This window comes from Nicotiana tabacum, chromosome 18 (genome assembly GCF_000715075.1).
Source record: "Nicotiana tabacum cultivar K326 chromosome 18, ASM71507v2, whole genome shotgun sequence".
NCBI lineage: Eukaryota > Viridiplantae > Streptophyta > Magnoliopsida > Solanales > Solanaceae > Nicotiana > Nicotiana tabacum.
The window spans coordinates 112,618,497-112,637,770 of record NC_134097.1 but is presented as its reverse complement, the minus strand read 5'-3'; positions in this window follow the sequence as shown (position 1 = coordinate 112,637,770).

Below are 19,274 nucleotides of genomic sequence, written 5' to 3'. Positions count from 1 at the left end.
ATTTGCCACTTGGCTAGTCTACCGGTAGGCATTGGTTTCTGGAATATGTACTTCAACGGATCCAACCTGGTTATGAGGTAAGTAGTATGAGCTTGGAGATAATGTCTCAATTTTTGAGCGACCCACGTCAAAGCACAACACGTTCTTTCCAACAAAGTGTACTTGGCCTCATAGCTGGTGAATTTCTTGCTTAAGTAATAGATCGCCTTCTATTTCTTTCCGGTTATGTCATGTTGCCCGAGGACACAACCGAAGAATTTTCCAAGGTCGTCAGATACAAGAACAGGGGTCTCTCTGGCTCTGGCGGGACCAAAACTGGAGGATTTGAAAGATATTCTTTGATCTTGTCAAAAGCCTCTTGACACTCAACCGTCTATTTGATTGTTGCATCCTTCCTCAATAGCTTGAATATGGGCTCACATGTGCTAGTTAGCTGGGCGATGAATCGACTGATGTAGTTTAACCTGCCCAATAGACTCATCACGTCTTTCTTCATTCTTGGAGGAGGTAAATCTCGGATAGGTTTTATCTTTGTTGGATCTAACTCGATACCTCTCTTGCTTACTATGAAACCCAAAAGCTTGCCCGATGGGACTCCGAAGGCGCATTTAGCCGGATTCGACTTCAGGTCGTACTTTCTCAGCCTCTCGAAGAATTTCCTCAAGTCTTGGACATGATCGTCCTGAGTCCTGGACTTGACTATCACGTCGTCTACATACACCTCTATCTCTTGATGCATCATATCATGAAAAATGGCAGTCATGGCTCTCATGTAAGTTGCCCCGACATTCTTTAAACCAAATGGCATAACCCGATAACAGTAAGTACCCCAAGGTGTAGTGAAGGCGGTTTTTTCGGCATCTTCTTCATCCATCAACACCTGATGATATCCAGCGTAACAATCTACGAAAGACTGTATCTCATGTTTGGCACAGTTATCAACAAGGATGTGGATGTTGGGCAATGGGAAATTGTCTTTGGGACTCGCCCTATTCAAATCTCGATAATCCACACATACCCGAGTCTTACCATCTTTCTTCGGTACCGGAACTACATTAGCCAACCACGTAGTGTACTGGACTACCCGGATTACACCTGTTTTCAACTGCTTTGTGATTTCTTCTTTGATTTTATCACTGACATCAGTCTTGAACTTTCTCTGCTTCTGTTGAACTGGAGGACAATCAGGGTAAATTGGCAATTTATACACCACTACATCAACACCTAATCCTGGCATGTCATCGTATGACCAAGCAAACACATCTTTAAATTCAAAAATGAGTTGAATTATTGCATCTCGCGTTTTCTCATCGGTGTGAATGCTTATTTTGGTCTCTCAGATTTCTTCAGGAGTTCCCAAATTAACCGCTTCATTGTCATTCAAATTCGGCTTAGGTTTATTCTCAAAGTGTTCTAATTCTCGATTTATTTCCCTAAAAGCCTCTTCTTCGTCATATTCCGGCTCTTGGTTCATTATTTCACAATTAAACAGCTCGTTGGGATCTGGGCGCGAAGTCCGCAAGCATGTCATATTATTCAAAGCCGCATTATTATAACTGAAAGGAAAAGATAAAAGAAAATAGCAAAAATCAGAGAGAATAAAGGAAAAAATAATGAAATACTGATTTTATTCCTTGGAATTGGGAAGATGACAAGGTTTATAATTCAGGAATTTAAAACAGGAAACTAAAGAAAAACATCCGAGTTACACCCTGGGATAACTCGTGATGCAGGAAAGGTGGCAGGACAAGTCTACCCGGACTCCTGCCTAACTGGGAACGGTGTAGCCTCCCAATTCTGAAGCTTAGCATTTGGCCCCATGTATAGCACCTCAGCGGTGTTTGTGCCTTCTCCCAGCTGAACCATGTGAGTTTCGTAAAGCATTTCTCTCATTGCCCCATATATTTCTTCAATCTCTTCGGTTGTAAAGGCCTCGTCGTCTTCTTCTTCAATGTATTTTGGTTCGACGAAAGTCTCATATAAATGTGGCAATGGTCGAGGCAACTTCCACCCCTCATTTTTCCTCTTCTTTGCCCAATCTTCATCTTTTTGAGTGGGTTGGAAACCTACCCCAAAGAGTTTCTTAGTGGAAGGCAAGGTGATGGGTTCAGTTATTCCTTGCAGCGTTCGTCCAAGCCCTTTTCCCGGTTTGAATCCCCGTCGGATCATTTCTTTAGCAGCCATGATTGAGGCGTTGGACAAGAAAGGTTGGGGGCAAGGTTTTCCTTCTTCATACTGCTCTGCCAGCACAACTTCAAAAGCCTGATAAACTGTGTGCTCACTCCCTTCTCTTGCTTCAAGATATGGGATGGATGGGTCCCGATAAATAGATTGTTCATCTTCTCCATGGACCACAATTTCCCGATCTTCATATTCAAACTTCACCATTTGGTGGAGAGTGGAAGGTACAGCCACTGCAGCATGAATCCAAGATCATATCCAGTACCTGGAGAGTTACTTCGAACCCCACTAGCCCGATAGTCAATACCAGGTCTATTTCCCCAAGGGTGTCCCTCTTGATGCCATCAAAAGCTCTTACACAGACATTATTGGGGCGAATCCTTCCGGTTCCAATTTCCATTCTCTACAGCGTGGAGAGCGGACAAATGTCAACACCCGAACCTCCATCCAATATTACCCGCTTGACGTAGTAGTCTTCACACTTGACTGTCAGGTATAAAGCCTTGTTGTGAGCCACTCCCTCCAGAGGTAAATCGTTCTTACTAAAAGAAACTTGATTAACCGTGAAGAACCTTTCCGTCATTCTTTCCAGTTGTTCAACTGAAGTCTCAACCGGTATATACGCTTCATTTAGGTTTTTGAGCAAGATCTTCTGATGTTCGGCAGACCTCATTAGCAAAGATAGCATAGACACTTGCTCAGGGCACTTGCGTAACTGATCCAACACTTCGTAGTCAGGCATTTTCATCTTTTGGAAGAAAGCCTCTGCTTCTTTAGCGCTTACAGACTTCTTGGGTGGGAAGCGCTTCCGTGTGGCGTTGTTTACTTCTTGAGTGTCTGAATATTTTCCAACAGAAGTATTCTCTGGAAGTTCCCCCGTGACTTCTTTGCCTTTGTATGTAACCAATGTTCGTTGATAATTCCATGGTACCGTGTACGGGTCTGTCATTAGCTTCTGTGGTACGCGTCCGATAACCACTGGCTCACTCAGCCGAGGCGGTTTAATCGTTCCCCAAACCACATATGCCCCTTTTGACACGTACATTGGTATTGCCCTTTTGACTTCGAATCTCTGTGGCTTCTCTGATCGACCTCGTGGAATATAGAGAACTTCATTCTTCGCGGGCACCATCGTCTCTGTCTTTGTCTCAACCTTCTCTTCGAGCTCAGCCTTGACAGTACTAGTCTTTTTTTCCCCTTTCTCTTGCTTCGGGGCTGCTTTAGGCTTTTTCCCTGCATCGACAATGGCGATTATAGCTTTTCAGGGCAGGATCAAACTCCTTGTCCTCACAGATCATCCCAATCAACGGCCTATTATTGTAAGCGGGTAACAGATTGTTGGTCACATTTGGGACCTCCTCGTCCCTTAATACTATCTTTCCCTGTTCTATTAAGTTCTCTACCACCCTTCTTAAAGTCCAACAATCATTGGTATCATGCCCTTCTGCTCCCGAATGATAAGCACACCTGACACCGGCTTTGTAAGCAGGTGATGTCGGATTGTGCCTTGTCTGAGGGACTGGTTGCAGGAAACCCATCTGGACTAGCTTTGGGAATAGGGTAGAATACGGTTCACCAATGGGTGTGAAAGTCCGTCTTCTGGGTGGTTCTTGAGGACGGAAGTTATTTTGAGGTAGTTGTGGATTATAATGGTTTCGGTAAGGAGGCTGATTTTTGGGAGGTGGAGCTTGGCTCCGATTGGCTTGTTGCAGTGGCTGGACATAAGGCTGAGTATTTATGACCATGTAGGGTTGAGGAGCATATGTCACATTTTGGTGGGGGTAGTAATGTTGTGGGGTTTTTCTGGAAAACGGGGCCTGGGATTACGATATTTTCTTGCTTCTGATGCCGCCATGGACGTCTCTTCCTTTTTCTTCCCTCTTGCCATTCCTCCGGACCCACCTTGGACGGCTTGGAAGGTTGCCCTTATAGCTGCCTGACTCAAGATTCTACCCGTTTTCAAACCATTCTCTGCCATTTCCCCGATCTTAATCGCTTCCGCAAAAGGCTTTCCCATGGATGACATCATGTTTTGGAAGTAATCTGATTCTTGAGCCTGGAGGAAAGTAGTGACCATTTCTATTTCATCCATGGGAGGTTTTACCCTCGATGCTTGATCACGCCATTTAATAGCATATTCTCTGAAGCTTTCCGAGAGTTTCTTCTTCAAGTTTGACAAAGAATTCCTGTCCGGCGTGATGTCAATATTATACTGAAACTGTCTTACAAAATCTCTGGCGAGATCATCCCAAATATGCCATCGAGATATGTCTTGATCCATATACCATTCTGAGGCTATTCCTACCAAGCTTTCTCCGAAGTACGCCATCAACAATTCTTCTTTGCCACCAGCTCCACGCAATTGGTTGCAATACTTTTTGAGGTGAGCAATGGGATCGCCATGCCCATCATATTTCTCAAACTTCGGTGTTTTGAAACCCTACGGGCAGGTGCACGTGAGGGAACATGCACAGATCAGTATAGGAAACACTCTTCTGCCCGCTTAAGCCTTGCATATTTTTCAAACTCTGCTCGAGGCTCCTCATTCTTTTTCCCATTTCATCTTGTTCAAAAGCTTTGGGATTTTGGTCTTGCCCAGGCGTAAACTCGTATTGAGGCTGTTGAGGGTGAGTACTAGTGGTAAACCGAGTTGGTTCCAGTGAGAAGGATGGCACTTGAAATGTGAATGAGGAAGAGTCAAATTAGGCCTGTGTGTAGTGGGTTGTGCCACGATTGGACAGGGCGGTGCGGTGAATATGTTCGTAGCCACATCTGTTGTTGACATCCGGGGATAAAAATCAGAGGGTGATCCAGCAGAGTGGGCTGAAATGGCAGGGTACTCGAATGGGGTAGTTGGATAACTTATGGGGACTTTGGAAGTCCCACTTGTCCTAGAGAACAACTCGGGGAATCCAGGGATTACACTCGGTGGCTCTTTTCCGTTGTTCCAGTCATCCAACATTTCCAACATGCGAAGCCGCAAGATTCTGTTTTCTTCAGCAGTTGCTGACTCGAAAGTTGGGATGGCCGAGATTGAACTCTCCTCGGAGACAGGAATTGTCGGCAAAGGAATTTCTGAAGACATCTCTACACTTCCCTTCGATCTCGTGAAGTAAGTGTGAACACTTCCTCTTGATTTAGTGATGGGCAACCGAACACTTCCTTTTGATCTCGTAAAGTATGAATGTGAGGCCAGACCTCCACCAAATCAAACCACCTTTTAAAAACCTGGTCTTAGCAGCAAGCAAACGGTTAGTTTGAAACAAATAACAGACATGTAATCTCACGTTGGGGTGTGATGCACCTATACAGTTAAGTGAATTTCTACATGTTTGCATCGATGACATGCGTCATTCCGGCTTCTCTTTATGATCCCTTTTATTTATTATTTTTTATTATTATTTTCATTATTTGCAGTTAAAATGTGACCGGATCCGATGAGGATTGCCTACGTATCACGATACCGCGTGAATCAGATCATTATGTAGTTCAAAACAAACGAGTGTAAAAAGAAGCATTTTTATTACTGAAACAATCTATTACAAACTAACATTGTTGAAAAAGGGAAAATAACAGACTTGAAATAAATACAAACTCAACAACTACTGATACACCCTGATGCGAAAAGACAAACAGAAGATGCTAAGACAGAAAATACAGACTCGACCTATAAATACATTAAAGTTTCAAGAATTGGCGCCCGCGGGGCATCGTTGGCCTTGCCGCGGTCTTAGGTGTGAGGTAGCTTTCAAGTTGTTCCAGCTCATACATGGTCTGCTTGACATAAATCATCACTGCCGAGAAAAAGGTAATGTTGGTCATGTCTTCGCATCGTAGACACCTCCTAATGATGGCATGGGCAATGGTCTTAATCTTATCCCTGGTTTGCCTCTTTTCTATGAGTAGGCGCTCTATTTGATCATTACGGGCCGTCAAAACCCGAGAAACCTGGAGATATTGATTTTGCCACTGCTGAATCTCTACTTCCATCTGGGCCAGTAAATCGTAGCAACGTCTATTTTCAGCTTCAAAGGTTCGGGTCTTGCTCAGCTGCTCTGTCCTCAAGAGTGACCACCTTTCTCTTCAAATTGGCAATGGTTTGCTTGTGATCCCTTTTCAACTGCTGCAGGTACCAGTTACGCTTTTCTGTTCTTTTTGCCCAGTGTGCTTCGAGTCCTGCTATGGTATTCTCAAGATTTTCCGACTCACTCCGGCACTCACCAATTTCCATTTTTAAACCTTTGATCAATCGTTCATCCGACCGGCTCCTTTGTTGGTTATCAACGACTATCCTTATCTGCTGGATCTGGGCCCTGAGCATCTCGTTTTCCTGGGTCAACCTGTTCTTTTCTCCCAGATCAGTAGCAACTTGCACGTTGTGCTCACATTTTAGACCTTCGATTTGTCGTTTCAATTTGCTTATTTCAATACGATAGCCTCTTTCTTTTGCTAACCAATCCCATTGCTTTTGTGATGACTCGGCAAAATTCAGGATATATGGGTCTTTTAACCGGCCTTTCGTGCTCAAGTTCTCTTCTGTACCACGCGAGGTAACCCGGCGCCACTTCACTTTTGGCCCGAACCTGCACACAAGTATCTGCTTTTAAACATTGGCATTCATTCCAGATCTAGCAGACTTTTGTTTCAGGAAATTGTCCGTCAGGGCTAATCTCAATTGATTGAGCACTAAGATCTTCCTCGTGCGGCACTATCTGGCATCTCCCGAGTTGTCTCAAAACTCGGTAGGGTGCGTAGCGCTGAATGCTCTTAAGTCCCATCAATAGAAAGTGGGTTCTAGCCGCCGGCATATACATGACCTCATCAACAGGCAACCATCCCAATGTCCATTGTATTCGGCTGGCAGTGAGAGGCTGAAAGAATGACGTCCATGCCGTAACTCCTTCGGGCAGACTGACCTCCTTGGTTCTCGTGCAAAACTCTTCTATGCAAGTTTTCTTCGAGGAACCATGACTCAAAAGCTCGGAACGATGGCAGAGATGTTCAGTCATCCATATTTGTAGCAGTAAATTACACCCTTCGAAGAAATTCCCCCTGGCTTTGCAGGCTGTGAGAGCTCGAAAGATATCAGATACCACCATAGGCGCGAGAGTGCTTTCATTCTGAGTGAGCAAAGTACTGACGACCCCGGATATTTTCAAATCAATGTTTCCGTCTTTCCTCGGAAATACCAAAAGGCCCAAAAATGTTATCATGAAAGCCACTCGTCTATGATCATCCCATTTCTGACGATTACCTTTGCTGCATAGCTTGTTAACCGGATTGTTGAATCCTCCTACATGACCATATCTGTCGTATATGAAGCGCGGATTACAAAAACCTGCGGCCAAATCCGGGTTATGGACCGTCCTAGGTATCTTTAATAAATCTAGAAATCGATGCACAGTGACAGCTCTTGGGGCAACCAGGTATTTTTGCCTTAATGGAACCTCAGTATTTCCGATGTACCCAACTATTTCCTCCAGAGTCGGGATGAGTTCAAAATCGGAGAAGTGGAAGATATTGTGCGATGGGTCCCAGTAGGTGACCAAAGCTCTTATGATATCTCCCCGAGGCTGGATTTCTAATAAACTTGTGAGACCTTTCAGATATTTCTTGACCTCATCTTGCCCTTTAACACCTAGATCATTCCACCCTAGCCGTAACTTGACAGGGATTTTAGTCATTATCGAAAAGCGTTCATTTTGCATTGTGCTCATCCTGCACATTTATTAAGGTGATTTAAACAAAAATGATTTGACTCGAAAAATGGTTTGACTATTTTTTTAGAAAAGAGAGATCCGTTTTTCGAACACGGCCTTTCAGCACTTCGGGGATGAAGATTTTAAGGTTGTGCGGGTTAATCGACCTAAACTCTAAAGGATGATCGAAAGTGGCCGTTTATGCAAAGTAAGCCTTCTGCCGTCCCTTTCGGGAATATTTTGACTATTTTTGACAAAACAGTCACTTGATTTATTTATGACTCTTTTTTTTAGAGTAGTGACCCGACATGGGGAACATGGCCTCACAGAGCCTCAGGGACGAGGATCCTAAGGCCATTGGGCAATTTGGTCAAAATTTAAAAAAAATGACCAAAAATGGTTGTTTATGCAAAGTCAGCCTTCCGGTGCCCCTTTCGGGAACATTCGGCTATTCTTGACAAAACGGCATCACCCGACTCATTTATGATGAAATTAAAATTCTAACATTTGGCTACTTCTAAAAAAGGGGGAGGTTGGACCCGATGAGGGTTGCCTACGTATCTCACACCCTGTGAGAATCAAACCGGCGTAGTTCGGGTCGATCAGGAATAGAGGAAATAAACTAAACCCCCTTTTTTGAATAAAACACTTTTAAAGAAAAGGAGAAAATATTTTTGGATTTCGATTTTTTTTTTATATATATATTTTTGAAAAGAAACGACGACTAAAGAAACATTTTGAATTTTAACTTCTTTTCACTTTTTTTTTTTTTGAAATTTCAAAAGAAAATCTTCTAAGGAAATATTTGGACTATTAGTTTGAATTTATGAAAGAGATTCTACAAAAGAAAAAATATTTTTGAATTTTGAATTTTCTTTTTTTTTTTAATTTTAAACAACTATTTTTGAGAGCGATTAAAAGGAAATATTTTTTATATTATATATATTTCTTTATTTTTTTTATATATTTTTTTAATAAATCAAACTGAAAGACAAATTTTGTTTCATTTTTTTTAAAAAAAAATCAACGGGGTTTTGACACTATTTGGACATTGGTTTTATTTTTTTTATTTTTTCAAAAATAAGTAGTTATCTCCCTACATTGTTATTTTCTTTTTTTTCAATAAGTATTTTCAGAAACCGGTCAACATGCAAGTCTGCAGCAAATAAATATGCAAAACAAACAGGATGCAGCAGGATGGTCTTTTTTCATTTCAGGTTGCTTGTCCTAGACGGACTCAACCCTTGTGTTGAGTCTCCTATCAAATGCAACATGATGCAAATAAGCGTTCCTACCAGGGATCCGACATGAGGTTTTATTATACTAGGTTTATAACCTGGGTATTTGTTCTAGACTGTGTACCCGAGCGGACAACTCGAGTCGAGGAGGGGGCTACGTACCGGGGACCCGCGAGATCGTCCGGCTTTGTAACTTGTCCGGCCTCTTTCTTATTTCAAGGTATTGACACTAACAGAATAGGGAGTCTTGACCAGCAAGCTCCTCCCCGGAGGTAAGAAGAGAAGGGTTTCGGCACAGTTTATATACAGTTCAAATAATATCAAAGCGGTAAAAGGCAACATTTAGCACGTTATGCCCAAACATGTAATAAAGATCAGATAATAAAGCCAAATATAACAATTATTCTAAGCTCGAATTCTTGAACCCTGAACCAGAGATTCTGGGTTCGTGTCCCCAGCAGAGTCGTCAGAGCTGTCACACCACCTTTTTGCGCGCCTGCCCCGAAGGGTAAATGCGCGAGGGAGTTTTTCCATTTTAAGTGACAATATTCGAAATGGGATTATTTATTTAATTCAGAGTCGCCACTTGGGAAAGGTTTGGCTTTTAGTGTCCCAAGTCACCGGTTTATCTTGAATCCCAATTCGAGGAAAATATTCGACTTTCCAAATGAAGTCTGCGAACCAGAAATTCTAAGTAAGGAATTTTGTTGACCCGAGGGAAGGTGTTAGGCACCCCCGAATCCCGTGGTTCTAGCACGGTCGCTTAAATTGTTATAATGGCTAAATATCTGATTTTAATACATGTTATAACTTGTGTGCTTTTATTAGGTTTAAACCGCTCTTATTATTATTTATTTTTTATGGAATTGCAACGTCGTGAAAATGCATTTCGAACCACGTCACAATCAATGCGCTCGTGGTTGTTAATACATTCCAACTCCGTTGAGATTTGGATTTGGGTCACATAAATGCGCACCCGAATTTAAGAATGTAATTTAATTAAATCGCGCCTAAAGAGTCTAACGCGTTATTATCTTTGGGGAAGGCAGTGAAATTCACTAAACAGTCCATCCCGAATTCTAAGTATTTTATTATGACCAATTATTGAGGGCCCCGCAATTTGCATTTGTATTTGGCGAGGCTCATCTCATTTTTTTTTTTGAGGATAAACCTATAGCGACTACATTTTTCTATTATGTTCGTCTCTAAAAATGAAAGAAAATATACGCTAATTAAATTACATGCTTGGCCAGCTCCGGCCTCTTATTAATTATTAGATTACAAAAGATGTTAATGGAAAACTGCACTCGAATTTGTAAGGCGGGGAATTATTTCGTGCCTTATTCCATGAGCGAACATGCCTTTTAAAAAAAATACATACAAGATTGATAAAATGCTAAACTCACGCTAAACGTTCTCCAAGTTGAACTTAAACTAACTCATTTTTAATGAGATTAATGGAATTAACTACTAGGGGATGTTATTAATGGGGTTCGAACATTGTCCTATAAACTGCCTAATGGAATCCGATTTTGATAGAGTTAAACTCAAATGATTTAAAGCTATATTGCATTTGGCAAGATTGGAAGCAATCTGCCTTATGTGTGTAAAATATGACTAGAGATGAAGTTTAGCTATCGATATACTAACTACTTGTGCATTCCACAAATTACATAACTATATCATGCAGACAACTAAACAACTATAGATCATAGTATTAAACAAACTAAGTTTCAATTAAGTACAAACTACCTGATGCATTTTCCATTGAGTTATAAACCAAAAAAAAAAACTACCCAAATCCACTAACATTTTATAAAACTACAAGTACAACACCAAATGATTAAAATCCTTCGCATCTTTCATTTCATGCTCAACTTTACTGTTACATCAGTGTGAAATTCTAGTGTATACCTGGATGTTGGACACAAGAAGGGAGAAGGGGTCAGTAGGAGCAGTAGTAGCAAACACACAGCAACAATATGTTCGGCAACACAGCAGAACCAGTAAAACCAGTAATGACAGTAGCAGAAATCTCAGGAGCAGATTAAAACCAAGAGAAGAGCCCAGTAGCTTAATAGAACAGTGCTTGAAAATCAACAGACAACCCAGGCTGCTAAATGAATCCCAGCAGTACAAAAAGATCACAGGCAGAGGCAATAAAATAGTAGTTTCTGATTTTTGAACATTCGAGCAGAAAACAAACTGAAGCTCTTTGTTGTGAAACCAAGCCTTAAAACACTAAAATTCTGGAAAATTCTCTAAACTACCAGCCTACGCTTTTGCTTTTAGGCTTTGGAACCTTAGTGTGAAATTCCAGCTCTTTTTGTTCTCCAATCCCTTTTGGTTCTAACTATGCTCTCTCTTTCTTCTATTCTCCCTTTTTTTGGGTTCTGACCTCCTCCTTAGGTTCTCTGGTTCTTCCTCCTTTTTTCTAGTTTTTAGTCCCCTTCCTTTTTTGGGTTCTCCCCCTTGTTCTTCTGAAACCCCTTCAGCTCTTTATAGCCACACACAGACCTTTCCCCTCCAGCTCTTAGAGCAACTAGTCCAATAAAAATACTGATTCCCTCCCATGTGACCCTTCTGTTTTTCCACTCAAAACTCAAAAGAAAAGTATTCCCCATGAGATTCCCCCTGACAACCCTCTTTTCATTATTACAATGGTTTATCCTTTTATTAAACTAAACAAGTATGGGCAGCATGAGTATGTCCTGACAGCACATGCTGTCAAGTTTACTTTAATTCATTAAAGAACTACAATGCACATGTTGTCCAAAATCTAAAATGAGTAAACATGCCAGCAATTTTATATCAATTCAAACTAAACTCTGAAATCTATATTAAAACTGCAGCTATAACCAATCCTTAAATGATTTTTGATTCAACTAACAAACTACAAACAGCTATAATCAATTCACAGCTGATTCAAACAATGCCTCAGTAAAAAAAATTAAACAGCATGAGTCAGATTACTACCATTCAAAAACTGAAACTAATCGACGACATATATCGAATCGACTACGCGAATTACAACACATACAATCAATAGCAAATGATCAGAATCGAACAGTATTAACAGGTGATTCAAATTGTACTGTCAAAAACAAAGAATTACCCTAGAAACTAATTAATCGATCAAACTCATTCCAATCGATTATATAGTTTAAACACATACACTCATCAATGAACAAACGAAAATTTCGACCAAATAAAAGGTCCGGGCGAGGTGGACAGAATAGTCGACACAAAATGAAAACAAACTCAAGCTGACATTTGAACACATAAACAGACATAGACAAGACATGGAAATGACAAGGAAAAGAAAATACCTTAAGAAATTGAAGATTAGACGAACCTGTCTTGGATTCTGACTAGGACTTCTTTTGGGGTTGAACAGACTTTAATCGAAGTGTTCTCAACTGAGAACACCTCAACTAAGGTCTATTAGACCCCAACTCTTCGTTTAATTGGACAAAACCCCAGGTTGGATTTCTAGGGTTCTTGGGGCTCAGATTAGGGGTCCGAGCTTTTCTGGTTAGATTCAAACCAAACCAGGCTTGGTTTGGTCACGAGGGAGGTCAGGGGAGTAACTGGTGTGCAGTTGGGGTGGTTTGGCATAGGTTGAGGTTTGGCTCGAATCTTCAAATGAAGATTCTAGACGATGGGGGAAGATTTGAGACAAGGGAGTAACATATCTGGAACGGGGGTGGTCAGATGGTTCAGGGGTGTTAATATGGTGACCGGCGATGTCGATGCTGCCGGGTTTCAGGCGATGGGGTAAGGTGGCGGCGCTAGGGTTCTTGGGGGTCGTCTGGTCTGTTGAGAGAGACGAAGAGAGGGGGGTAGCTTAGGGGAGTGTGGGGTGCGTTGGAGGGTATATATATGTGATGGGTGAATGAATCCAAGCCGTTAGATCTAATGAGATCAACGGTTTGGATCACTTCACTTATATAAAACGGGGTCGTTTTGGTCTCAGTGGGGACTGGGTCGAGGATGGTGATGGGTCGGGTTTGCTGAGGTGGGTTAGGATTGTGAGATGAGAGCCGTTGGATTGATCCAGATTGAGTGGCTGTGATGTTTGATGGCGAAACGACGCAGTTTTAATATTACACTACGTCGTTTCGCATGTCTTCGAGGCCGCCTAGACTGGACCGGGTGGGGGTGAGATTTGGGCCTGGTTTGGGTCCAATTTGAATGGCCCAATTCTGATTTATTCCAATTTTACCTCATTTCTTTTTCTTCTTTTAATTCCCTTTCTAAATACTAAATCTACCAAAAATCCTAAAATAAGTTGCAAAATTACAATTATATTAAAAAGACATTAATTGACTCACACAAGAACAAAATCACACCATTAAACGATAAAAATGACAAAATTATCAAAAATGATATTTTTTGTGATTTTCATTCATTTAAAAAAACCAAATACGATTTAATTAATTCCTAATAGTAGAATAAGATCCTAAATTTACACGCAACATATATTTTTGTATTTTTTAAGTAATAAAAATAAACAATCACAGATAAAAACTACAAATAACTACCAAAAAATGCCACGTAAATTCTAAAAATTGTACAACAAGATAATTTGTTTTATTTTTCGATTTCTTTTGGAGTAATTGTCGTGGAAACAAAAATCACGTGCTTACACATACCATGGAAAATTTTATTTAATGTTGGTATAAATGAGAGTCGACGCAAATGGGTTTGTGAAGCAGCACGAGATCATATTTGGTCGCGACTTTCTAACGTAAGCGAAGTCAGAATTTAAAGTTTATAAATGTTGAATTTACTAATAAGCTCATAATTCATTTTAGTTATTAAGTTTATGATTAAATATTTTTATATATTTAATAAATTTTTATAAATATATAATTTAAACAAAAACGGAATTTATCTAAACTCCTAGCTAATCTATATCTATCTATATTGTATTAAAAGCATGAACGCTCTTTGCGAAATGTCGTTCGCCTTTTAAAATAGCTTTCATATTTGATAAACTTATTTGATCATATTTTTCCTATATACAAATATGAATTTTCCTTTTATAAACAGAGGAATCCAAGTACAAACAACACTGAAATACACTTCTGGATTCCAACAGCTCTCCTTCAAGGTATCACTTTTGGGAGGTGCACGCGTTCAAGCAGTAGAGTAGTAGCTATACGTCGAGTTCTGCAGCATCGGAAGTATACGAAGTCGAGAGTTCCAGGTTCTATTCGCGGAAATTGGTACCTCCTGCCTCATGTTTCTTTGTCTCCTGTGTTAATTACATTGTTGTCGTAGTATTTCGTACTAGTCTAGTCAGTCTAGTGAGCTAGTAGCTACTATTTGCTCCCTTTGTTGTTTTGTGTGGTGTTTTCTCTCTTTTTTATTTTTAGACCTTTGTAGGTATAGCGACTGTGGTTTGTAATGGCAGAGTAGGGTCATGTCCTCGGGGAGGTCGGGTGGTGGGGAGGGGGTAGGGCAAGGGTCAGGGAGTGGGAGGGACCCAAAGAGGGTAAAGGGAACAAGGTAGCCTGTAGGTTGAGAATTAGATCGTGGAATATAGGGACATTGACGGGTAAGTTTATAGAGCTGGCGAAGATTCTCTAAAAGAGGAGGGTCAATATAGCGTATGTGTAGGAGACTAGGTGGGTAGGATCAAAGGCGAGGAATGTAGACGGGTATAAATTGTGGTTCTCAAGAGTCGTGAAGGGCAAGAACGGAGTGAGCATTTTGGTGGATAGGGAGTTTAGAGAGTCGGCGGTAGAGGTTAGATAGGTAAATGATAGATTGATGGAGATTAAGGTAGTAGTTGGAGGGAGTACTCTAAATGTCATTAGCGCTTACACGCCGCAAACGGGCTTGGACGATGAGGCTAAAAGGCACTTCTATGAGGCACTGGATGAGGTGGTACGGGGTATTTCGCCTACAGAGAAGCTATTCATAGGAAGGGATTTTAATGGTCATATTGGGTCGTCTGTTGGTGACTATGGTGAGGTGCACGGTGGCTTCGGCTTTGGTGATAGGAACGAGGGTGGTACCTCACTATTGTATTTCGCTAGAGCTTTTGAGTTGGTGATCATGAACTCTATGTTTCTGAAGAGGGAGGAACATTTGGTTACTTTTCGGAGTGTGGTAGCTAAGACTCAGATTGACTATCTCCTCCTCAGGAGGTGTTGTGAGCACGTGATTTTTGCCCTACGAGAACTACTCCCAAAAATTCAAAATAAAATGGTTTTGTGTTGTTTGTGATTTATTTAAATTTTGTCTGTGCATGTTTATTTCTATTTTAATTAAGAAAAATACAAAAATATGTGTTGCATGTGCATTTAGGATTTAATTTTACAATTTAGGAATTAATTAAACAATCAAGTTTGTTTTACAAAATGGAAAAATCACAAAAATATGTAATTTTCATTTTTAGCATTTAATGTCCAAATTGTGTGATTTTATCTTTATTGCTGTTTAATTTCGTGTTATAATTATTATTAAGAGCTAATATTTTAAGCTAATTGTCGATTTTATGATTTAATTTAGGATTTTGGTTGTAATTTAGGAATTAAAAAGGAAATAAGTAGAAAAGAACAAAAATAGAAAAAGAAATCGGAATTGGGCCCAAATTAATTTAAATCCCCAAGGCCCAAATCCTTACAGCCCAATTCGAACACCCCAATACCCGGTTTTTACCCCACCATCAGCTCAATCGAAACGACAGCGTTTCAGGATCAACAAATCCCAACCGTTGAATCGTTTTGATCCAACGCCTCAGCACAATCCCCACAACCCGATCCATTTGTCCCCGGATCGACCCAGTCCCCCAACGAAACCAAACGACATTGTTTCCTATAAGGGAATTGATCCAAGCCATTGATCTTACTTGATCAAACGACTTGGATCCAATCCCCACGTATGTATATAAGGGATCCAAACCATGCCCCACCCCCCCAAACCAAACCCCTCTCGCCCCATCGTCTCTCTCAAACCCTTCAGAGACGCCCCCCAAACCCTAGCCGCCCTCGTTCCCTTCGCCTGAAAATCAGGCGGCGCCGGCTCCGATGGCCGTGAAAATAACACCCCTGAACCTTCTAACCACCCTCAACACAAATCTCTACCCCTTTTACCTCGAATCATTTCGGTTTGTTTCGAATCTTCAATCGAAGATTCGAGCAAAACCCTAAACCTACCCAACCAGTCCCAAGTTCACACCCCAACTCCACCTGACCTCCCTCGTTCCCAAACCACCCCTACTTTGGCTCGAATCTTGCCAGAACTGGGCGAATTGTAAATCGATTGAATAACCCTAGAAGAACCAAACCTGGAGTCGGTCCTAGGGGAAAAAGAAATTGGGGTTTTAATCGACTTTAGTCGAGTGTTCTCAATCGAGAACACTCGATTGAAGTTCGTTTTTACCTCAAAAAGGTTCAAGTCAAAGGTCAAACTGATTGGAGTTCGGTCTATAGATTTGAGGTATTTCCTTTCCATTTCTTTTTCATTTTTTTGTTGTTTGGTGTTTATCCGTTTAAAGTTTCATTGTAATCCGGTTTTGTCAATGATTTTCCTCCTCCTCTCTTTGGACCTTTTTCTTGGTCCAAATTTTCTATTGTTGATTATATGTTATAATAGTTTAATCAATTGAATAAGTTTCTTCAATTAGTCCGGTAGGTTTGAGTGTTAGTTTAACACGATAATAGTTTAATTTTGGTTTTGATTTCATAGTTCATTCCAGTCTGTTTCCCCCCCTGCTTCGTTTGTGTTCTAAATTTTGTGTTGAAATGAGCCTGTTAGTATATTTGAACTTAGAACTGAGCCTGTTGGTATATTCAGTTCATCACATTGAACTGAATTTATTGGTCATTTGTTATCCTAAATCTCTCAATCCCCTTAAAGCTCTTCTGGCTGTTTCTTCTTTTGTATCCCAATTTAATTAAGGTGTATGCTCGTCTAGTTGATTTCAGTTCATTTGTTGCTGAGCTAAATATGATTGGTTCCCCAATATAGTTAGTTTAATATGTGCCGCCCTGAACCCTTAGTCTTCATTTTTTATGCCATTTGATTTGATATCTTGAATTACTAACTGAGTTTAAAAGGTTTGAAAATGGTTTAAGTTGAATGGTCTGACAGTAGAGTACTAAAGTACCATTAAACTAATGCAATTGTTTGGTGTTAATGGGGAACAAAACATAATGGTATGAAAGGCTTAAAAGGGATTGATTAAATATGTTGCCCATACCTGCTTGAACTTTAAATAAATAAAAGGGTTAGTGGGGAACAAAACATACTCTAGTGGAGTGCTAAAGGTATCATGGGCAGAATTAGTTTCTTAATTCTGCCTAGTGTTCTTACAGGCTGGCAAGGTCAGTGTTTGGGTATAAGATGGAGGGACTTAGGACAGAGTTAGGGGGATCCTTTTTTAGTCTGGTCTGGCTTTTTTTTAGGCAAACCTTATAGGAGGGATAGCAATCTGAAGGTTTTTTTTTTTTGGAATCTCTGAAAAATTTCCCTAAAATTCCCACAGTCTCCACAAGCTGCAAATTTGAAATTCAGATCCAAAAGCTAGATCTGGAATTCTAAAACTCTTTTAGATCTAAACTTTTCAGAAAAACCAAAAAAAAACATAGCACAAAACCAAAAAGTACTATTTCATGGAAGCCTCTTAGAGTAAAAACTCAAATTCTAGCTAGTAGCTTCAGATTTTCAGTCTAGATAATGATAAAATGGCCTAGGCAGTCAGATTTTCAGTCTAGATAATGATAAAAATGGCCTGTAATACAGAGTCAATCTTTTCCTCGATTCGGGATTCAACCGGTGACTTGGGTCACCATAAATCTCTCAAGTGGCGACTCTAAATTAAATAATAAATCCCGTTTCGATTGTCCTTTAATTGGAAAAACTCTCATGCGCCCCTGTGGCGCAGGTAAAAAGGAGGTGTGACAGGTGTGATAGGGGGTTGTGCAAGGTTTGCAAGGTTATAGAAGGGAGGATAAGGAGGGTGGTGTCTATATCGGAAAACTAGTTTGGGTTCACGCCGGGTCGTTCTACTACGGAGGCTATCCACCTTATCAGGAGGTTGGTGGAACTATACAAGGATAGGAAGAGGGATTTTTATATGGTGTTTGTTGACCTAGAGAAGGCATATAACAAAGTCCTCAGGGACGTCTTTTGGAGGTATCTGGAGGTGAAAGGTGTGTCGGTGGCTTACATTAAGGTGATAAAGGATATGTATGATGGAGCTATGACTCGGGTTAGGACTGTAGGAGGTGACTCAGAGCCTTTTCCTGTGGTTATGAGATTAAACCAAGGATCTGTGCTCAGCCCGTTCTTATTTGCTTTGGCGATGGACGCATTGACACACCATATCCAAGGAGAGGTTCCATGGTGTATGTTGTTCGCTGATAATATAGTTCTGATTGATGAGACGCGAAACGACGTTAATGGGAGACTGGAGGTGTGGACGCAGGCCCTGGAGTCTAAAAATTTCAAATTGAGTAGGACTAAGACGGAATATGTGGAATGTAAGTTCAACGACGTGATGGGGGGAAGCGGATGTGGAAGTCAGGCTTGCCTCACAAGTCATCCTCAAGAGAGAAAGTTTTAAGTACTTAGGGTCAATTATCCAGGGAGATGGGGAGATCAACGGGGACGTTATGTACCGTATAAGGGTGGGGTGGATGAAATGAAGGTCAGCATCTGGAGTCCTGTGTGACAGGAATATGCCATCGAAACTCAAAGGTAAGCTATATAGAGCGGTGGTTAGACGGGCCATGTTGTATGGAGCTAAGTGTTGGCCAGTCAAGAATTCACATATCCAGAAGATGAAAGTAGCAGAAATAAGGATGTTGAGATGGATGTGTGGGCACGCTAGGCTAGATAAGATTAGGAATGAAGATATTCGGGAGAGGTCGGGCATGGCTCCCGTGGACGACAAGATGCGGGAAGTGCGACTTAGATGGTTCGGACATGTGCAGAGGAGAAACCTAGATGCACTGGTTAGGAGGTGTGAGCGGTTGACTTTGGCAGGGACGAGAAGAGGTAGAGGACGGCCTAAGAAGTATTGGGACGAAGCGATCAGGAAGGACATGGGGCGACTTCAAATTTTCGAGGACATGGCTCTTGATAGGAACATATGGAGGTCGAGCATTAGGGTGGTAGGCTAGGGGGTAGTCGAGAGTTC